Genomic DNA, 7,554 nt, shown 5'->3' on the forward strand with positions numbered 1-7,554 from the left:
AACTTAATGAAAAGGAAAACACCAACTGCACGGAGATCACTAAAATCACCTAGAAAAGGGAGCAGTAGCAAACCCCAAGTTCCTACTTTTCTTTTCTAGGTGGCCTTTTCCTACAAAAATAACTGCTTTTTCCAGTCTTCAGTTCTGGTTTTGAAGATGCATTTTACCTCAGTGTTGACATGGAAATCACAGGAATTTAGGTGGGGGTTTTCTTTTGGTTTCCCCTTTTCTTTTTTTAGAGCAGGCCATAAATTTGAACCTCCATCGTGCGCTTCATTTTGTCAAAAAAGAATTTTTCTTCATTTTTTGAGAAGCAGTGGACTACTCACTATGGCTTTCACCACTGAGGAAACTACTTCAACTACCACAGTATCAGAAAACCTAAGACACTTACATAGCACTACATATAAGAGCTAGAGATTATCTCCTTAGCTTACCCTTTCATTGGCACTTTAATCAATTTTGAGCTCTCCCCAGATGAAAAACTTTTTGTCTTTTTCTTCTATCGTGTTTTCATTCTCCATTTTCAAACAGTCATTCTTCCTTACAGTAATCTTTTGTTTCATTTGCCGATTAGTGATGTTAATTAATTTATCCACACATTCCTGTTTTGCCACGGTCTGCACTTTTGAACATCTTTGTTTGCTTTTTTCCTTCTTAACCTATAAAAACAAAGTTAAGCTTCACGTATTTCTAGAAGACAGAAACACCACATCCAAGATTGATTAATTCAGGGTTTACCCCTGAAATAATATAAAATTATTTTTTTTAATTCATAGAGAAGCATTTTCACAAAATTACACTACAAAGTGTATTATGCCATTGAAAGTACTTTGAATTCACTCATCATGCAAGACATAACAAAAATACGGCCCTTAGAAAGAAAACAATAGTGTCTCTTAAAACAGGAACAACAAAAAAGTGAAAACATTACTGATGGACAAAGCGTTAGGAGGACTGCACAATGTTCGTTGTAACACCACCAGAAAAAAATCAAGTGGATCTGCGAACAAGGAGAGGAAAGAAAAAAAGATCCCAAACCCACAAACACAACTGGTTTCACAGGAAAGAGGAATTTTAGTGAAAGGCAATGAAGACACACCACGCAGATAGCACAGCACATGAATTAGTAGTCAGGACCCTGTTTAGAAGCTATTTTCATTCTTTGATACAGAATCAGAACTGATATAATTGTATGGATTTCTTTTTATGGCAATGAAGAGATAACTACTTGCACTGGAACCAAGTGCCACCTATTGTTAAACTGGAACAATAATGCATTCCGTTTTCCAAAAATGGGGAAAAAAGACAACTCTCCACTGCCCTCTTTATTCACAAGTCACCTATTCCCATTAGAACAAACCCCAGTTTGTAGGAAGCATCTTCCCGTCGTGACCAATAGCTCAAGTGAACAGGAAATACTCTGCCTGGCTCCAGAAGGCTGCAGGTCTCCCCAGGCTCTTTTACACACGCTCCATCGCTGCTATCGCTTCAGCAGCGGTTTTACCTCCCAACAGAGACTTCCTTAAAAACATGTTCTGACTTTCCTGAACAGCGGATTGTATCTCACAGTTTCGTTGATTTGCACAGCAGAATCCTGCAGTTTCCGTTGAAGCTAACGAAGACCGTGTGCTTTCAAACCCAAGCACATTCAGCACCTCCACCATAACTCTGAATTAGAGCTATTGCCTAAACCACTACAGGCTGCACACGCTGCCCGTGCCACCCTGGCTAGCCCAGCCCTGTTTTACCGATTCATCCAGGCACTTGCATCAGTGCCTCTGACTTGGTGAATTTACACATGAGAAACCAGGCCTTTCTGACCAACACCCATGCTCTTTAACTGCACCGGTTATTTTTAAATTAATGACACATTACTAATTAAAGTGACCAAGACAAGTCAGAACTACAGCTCGGTTGTAGTCAAAATCACATGCGCCGCAGATTTTCCCTGAATTTCTTCACAGCATCACCTATGATTGCTGTTGTCAAATACATGACAGCTGCTTTCTTTACCTGCAGAAAGCTTGGCACAACACGTACAATATTGTACAACATACAGCTCCATCTGACAGTCAGACCAGAATGGCCTTCCTGCAGTGCAGGCGGGCTGCATATCTCCAGTAGCACCCACAGCCCCAGCCTGCATTGCTTTAGAGACAGCAAAGATCTGCGCTGATGAGAAACGCTCTCATGCACATGGCATTTCACCTTGTCCACGGATTTGAAACACGGGTTGCTTCGCGAAATTTAATTGTATGGTTTCGTTCCAAGGCAAAACAGACTGTCCAACAACTTGTGACTTACACTAAAAACCATAAATCTTCACCTTCCATATGAACGGATACATGCCAGGATATGTACTGCTGATGAGTTTTTCCGCATGTTGCTGGGGAGCAATACCTGCACGTGTTCATCTTTTTGTCCACCTCTACTGGGATTCCCTCTAGCTGGGTACGTTGCATCTCAGGGTTGTATGGAGGGGATTACCTCCAAGCAGCGGGACAGATCACCCCTGTCGCTCCTAAACTGCCTCTGCTGAGCATCTCGGTGCCTCCCACAGTGGTGGCTTGCTCAGGAAGAGGTGGCCTGTGATGGCTCCTCTCCAGTGCACATGCCCACAGGACCACCGAGCAAAGGACTATCCCACACCATCCTCCCCCTCTCTGAGAAAGAAAGCACGTACCTATCTATGGCTAATCTCCCTTCTGAAGCAGTACAGCTCAGCTGAGACCTCAGACTGCTTTTCTGCAGCACCTGGGATTCTTACCAACACTGTCTCCATGGACTCTACCCGGACTCAGTTTTGTGCAGAGGAGGTGTTTACTGCCGCATGCGCAACAGCAACGGCAAGGGCAGGCAGCGCAGCGATCTCCTGTTACCGAACGTGCTGCTCTGGGACTCCCAAACAGGCGGTCAGTTATAGCCCTGGCAAAGTTCTCCAGCAAAGCCACCCCCGATTTGTACCCACCTCAGCTGTACAAACACGGTGTAACCAGACGCGCAGCGGCTCTTTACCTCCAGCACTGTATGTCCCTTTCCTTCCCGTGTCACCACCACCTGCAAAAGCGCTCACGGAAATGAGCAAACCCCACCCGCCAGAAAGAGGCAGGGCTTTCAAAGGGAAGGAGGGTATTCAATGGAAGCTGCAGATGTGCCCTGCCTGGAGAAGGTACCACTGGCAACCCCTCCTCTGTGAGAGCTGGGGACATGCAGAGGGGGAGGAAGGCAGGCGTCGGGGAGGAACTAGAAGCCCTGGTTTGCTACTGCTGCAGTAGCCCTGGCTGTGGGGACAATAGAGCTCGCCATGAAATGACGATCAACCAAAATATTTCAGAGGGGCACAGCAGGGAGCACAAGCTGCTGGGCGTCAGCAAAGGGCTGTGCTCAGCTTCTCTGCGGCACGTTGTCACAGGCAAGGTGAACACGAAGCACAGGGAGGATCTGCAGTTCTACCTGCCTTGCAGGGGCTTGGCCTGAGCTCCCCCTTTGCAAACCAAGTCACCCTCCCACCACACCGCACAACCTCTGCTTCATGTATGTCCCAGCAACTGGGGTACCACATGCAGAGAAATCTGAGAGGTCCCCCCTGGTCACAGCTCTAGTCATCACTGGTTCCAACAACTTCTGATGCTCAGGGTGTCCCCTGCGCCAGGGGTCCTCCCTCCAGGCGCCCCTCCTCCTCTCCATTTGCCCTGGAGTAGACAACATCACACCCATCCTGGGGAGATTTAAGCCCCAAAGAGCTCAGAACTGGCTGAAGCCAGCACAAAAGCCTATCTTCTCTCTGAGAGTTGCAATGTCCTTACACCCTCCCTGTCCTTCCCGTCTCGATCAGAAACCAAACAGGGGAAGCGGTGCACGCAGATACACAGAGAATACTGAATGGGACACACTGGCTCCTCTTCCAACTCCTTTATTGTCTCAAAGGTGTTTTCATTCTGTTGGAGGAAAAAGAGAGAAATATGTAGAGTCCCCAGGTTTATCCCTGGTAAGCACTTTCACATGTTCATTTAGCAAAGCAGATTAGATTGATTCCTCAGAGATTTTTATTTGGGGGGGGGGGGGGGGGAGGGCGGGGGAGGAGGGGATTATAATGAACTCATTCAGTTTTTAAATCAGGCTTAGGAGCCACGACTCACTGGCTACGAATACATGTACACACATGCGTGTACAGGACAGCACAGAATACTCTATTTACTCATATGCCTCCGAAAAGACATTTTTTTTTCTATTATTTGTTGTTCTCTGCATCATTTATGGCTGGACTGCATGGACAAGATGGTTTTCTTAATTCTGTGAAAACACTTGCATCTATTGATGCCTGCACCTCTAAACATAGTGATATGGTCATACAGCCAAATCTGCAAAGCGGATTACTGTTCTTACACCATTCTGGGCATAGCAGGCATACTCATAGAAACACCCCTAACGGCCTAATGGTCATGCCTATTTACACATTTATTTCTGCTATTTCATCCTCTGTAAAGAACAAGTGCTCCTTTCCTCGACCTGTCTCAGAACAAATCTGAATACTTAAGGAATTAAAACAGATGAGTCGGCCAAAGGAAAATTTAAACATACTTACTTTAACAATGCCAAGGAGTTATTACTAAAATGCAGGCACTTTGACAGCAGGTATCTTACCAGTGCTGTGCAAAGTGACACAGAAAAGCCTCAAGAAAAATCTACTAGAGTTTGGGTCAATACACTAAATCCCAGCACAATGGCTCAAGGGTAAGGGCACTTCAAAACAGAATGTGTCCTGAATCAAGTTAGGAAGAAGACAAAGAACATATCCTGCTGGGAAGATCATTAACGATTAGGAAAACTCGACCAGGCTACTATAAATTTGTCCCAGGTTAGAAAAGGCCAAGAATCTTTCAAAGGACACTACAAAAAAATAACATTTAAGACAAAAGGCAGTGTAGGAGCAAATGGAATTAAAAGGAGTCCTAGAAAGTAAATCTTTCAGTAATAAGCAAGCAAGGCTAATAACAATCTAGGGCACAGAAAAGATTAGCTCAGCACCAGGATGCACAGCAGATAGGAGAGCAAATTAGTTCTGTCTTACCAAAAGGTAAATGGGGGGGGGGGGTGGGGGGGTGGAAATGCAGTACTTAGTGTTTCTCTTTATTTTTCCTGCATCTAATTTTTAACTGTTAAGAGAAATAACACAAAAGCTTTATTTTTGCTAATGCCAGGCAACCAGAATCTGGAATTTAAATTAATCCTTTACACACTGCCATTTGGGGATCATTTCTACCAGATCCAACAAGGATACAAGGGATAGGACAAGAGGAAACGGCCTCAGGCTGCCCCAGGGGAGGTTTAGATTGGACATTAGGAAAAAATTCTTCACTGAAAGGGTTGTCAAGGCCTGGAACCAGCTGCCCAGGGAAGTTTCGGGGTGGCCTCACCATCCCTGGAGGCATTTCAAAGATGTGTAGATGTGGTGCTCAGGGACACAGTTTAGTGATGGGCTTGGCAGTGTTGGGTTAATGGCTGGACTCAATGATCTTACAGGACTTTTCCAACCTAAATGATTCTATGATTCTATGCTGTTCAAAGTGACCTGCAGTCTTCCTTCAAAAAAGAGGGTTTATACTGCTGTTTCAATTGTTCTGGTTATCGGGTAATCCAGCCTCATAGCACTCTTTAAATTAAAGTTTACAAGCACCGAGATATTCCCCAGTGACTGCACTTTAGCTAGTTTGATATTAAGCTAGACATTTTTCTTAACGTGATTAGCAGCATACCTCAAGCTATGTTTGAACATATATTCTTAGGTGAATGGGAGATACTACCAGCTTTTCATTAGACAGAACATATGAGTATTTTAAAAAGCCAAACTCTAACAGAATACACAGCACAAGCATGTGTTTCTGCCAAGGTATTTTCTATTAAGTAAATCAAATGCATATGTTCGGTCTCTCCCTCTTCTGTCCATACTTAAAATCCAGGCAAATTTGCAGAACAGCGCAAAGAGCAAGGTGTTAGAGAGAAGACCCACAACTTCTCTCGCACATGCTCTTCTGCTACCGGTAGCTACGTGCTTACCTTTGCACTCACATTTGTTACACAACACACTTTGGTGCCCGGGAATTTGATTGATTTAGATTCGCCCTGACAGAAGGAAACCTTTTTTCTTAACCGTTTGACCTTGTTTCACTTCTAACTGGAAGATCAGTCCTGCCAGGAAGGAGAGGTGAAACCTCACGACAGCTGGAGGGTGAATAATCTCTCTTCAAACTCTAAAACTCTGCGTATCAAGTTTCCTTTACAATTTGTACTCCACCGGGCTATTAAAAATCTATGAAAAGCACAGCAAGAAATCAAGCCGCCCGCCAGTACAGAAGGTGCCAGCAGCTCCTCCTCGTTTCGCGAAAATCCAGCCCTCACCCTGAGGCTGCGGGACCAAATCCTGTGCAGCTGGAAGCGGCAGCGAGCCCTGGCCCCGGGGAAGGGCAGCTCAGCACCCTGCAAGGACGAGGCGCATCGCTCCGCTCCCCGCCACCCCGGGATGCCACACAGCCCCGGCGCCGGGCAGCGGCGGCAGCACGGGCTCGCTGACGGTAACGGCGACCCTCCTGCCTCCCCCGAACGCGTAACGAGAGGCGAAAGCACCGTCCGGGCCGGCGGCCAAAGCACCTGGAGCCGCATCTCCCACCCCGGCAGGCCCGCCACCCGCCGGGCCGCCACCCCCCTCGCACCCAGACGGGGGGCGAGCCCCGGGAAGGGCCGCTGCCGCACCGGGACGTCGCGCAGCCCCTCCGAGCGCCGAGCCCGGCCGGGGCTGGCAGCGACCGTCTCCTCGGGACCTGATGCTGCCGTCCAACGGCCGGATCCCATCGCCCGCCGCGCAACGGACCGAGCACCCGCACGGCCGAGGGACCAGCTACGCGTGTCTGCGGGGACGGGAGCTGGGGGGCAAACCCACAAAGCTAGCACAGCTCTTCGCGACAGGAAAATACTTTATACCCCTGGAAAAACCGTTTACGATGACCTTTAGTCACACTTAATCCTCACTGGGTCTTACGAGCCTCATCCCCATTTAAAGGCACAGCGGTCTTTACTTTCACTCAAGTGTTCATGCACAGTTCAAGTAATTTCTGTTTGGTCCCATTAACCAACTGGTTCTCCTTGAGCTTACCTCGTGCCCCAGCTTGCCCCATGGCGTCTGTTCCCCCTCCCGAGGCCGTGTGCTGCCAAGCGCCTGCGACACGCGCTGTCCCCCGGACCCGCTCCGCTGCTTCGCTGCAGACACATCTTTCCTCTACGCTGCCACTTAAGGCGCAGAGCTGCCTTCTGCTGACCACCGACGTGCAAGCCGTCGGTCCGCAACGCTTCCCGGGGCGCCGGGGGCTGCCTGCGGCGCGGCGCGGTGCGGGGCCGGGGGCGGCTCTGCGGGGGCTGCCGGCGGCTGAGGCGGAGCCGCGAGTGCGGAGCCGCGGCGCAGCCCCCGGGTTCGCCCCCTGCGCAGGGCTGCCCGCTCCCTTCCCTGCGCGCTCCCCGGCGCTCGCCGCCTCGCTCCGGCCTCTCCCGGAGAAGGGG

At 48.5% G+C, this 7,554-nt stretch overlaps 1 long non-coding RNA gene across 1 annotated transcript; it reads right to left on the reverse strand.

Annotated features, from left to right (window-relative positions):
- Nucleotides 1-3,724: 3,724 nt before the first annotated feature.
- On the reverse strand, nt 3,725-7,240 carry LOC129783615 (uncharacterized). The gene is made up of 3 exons (XR_008745383.1): nt 7,154-7,240; nt 3,874-3,941; nt 3,725-3,783 (listed from the first exon to the last, which is right to left on the reverse strand). It is a non-coding gene; the product is annotated as an uncharacterized LOC129783615 (long non-coding RNA).
- Nucleotides 7,241-7,554: the final 314 nt, after the last annotated feature.

The sequence above is a fragment of the Falco peregrinus genome, unplaced genomic scaffold, assembly GCF_023634155.1.
Source record: "Falco peregrinus isolate bFalPer1 unplaced genomic scaffold, bFalPer1.pri scaffold_58, whole genome shotgun sequence".
NCBI classification, from domain to species: domain Eukaryota; kingdom Metazoa; phylum Chordata; class Aves; order Falconiformes; family Falconidae; genus Falco; species Falco peregrinus.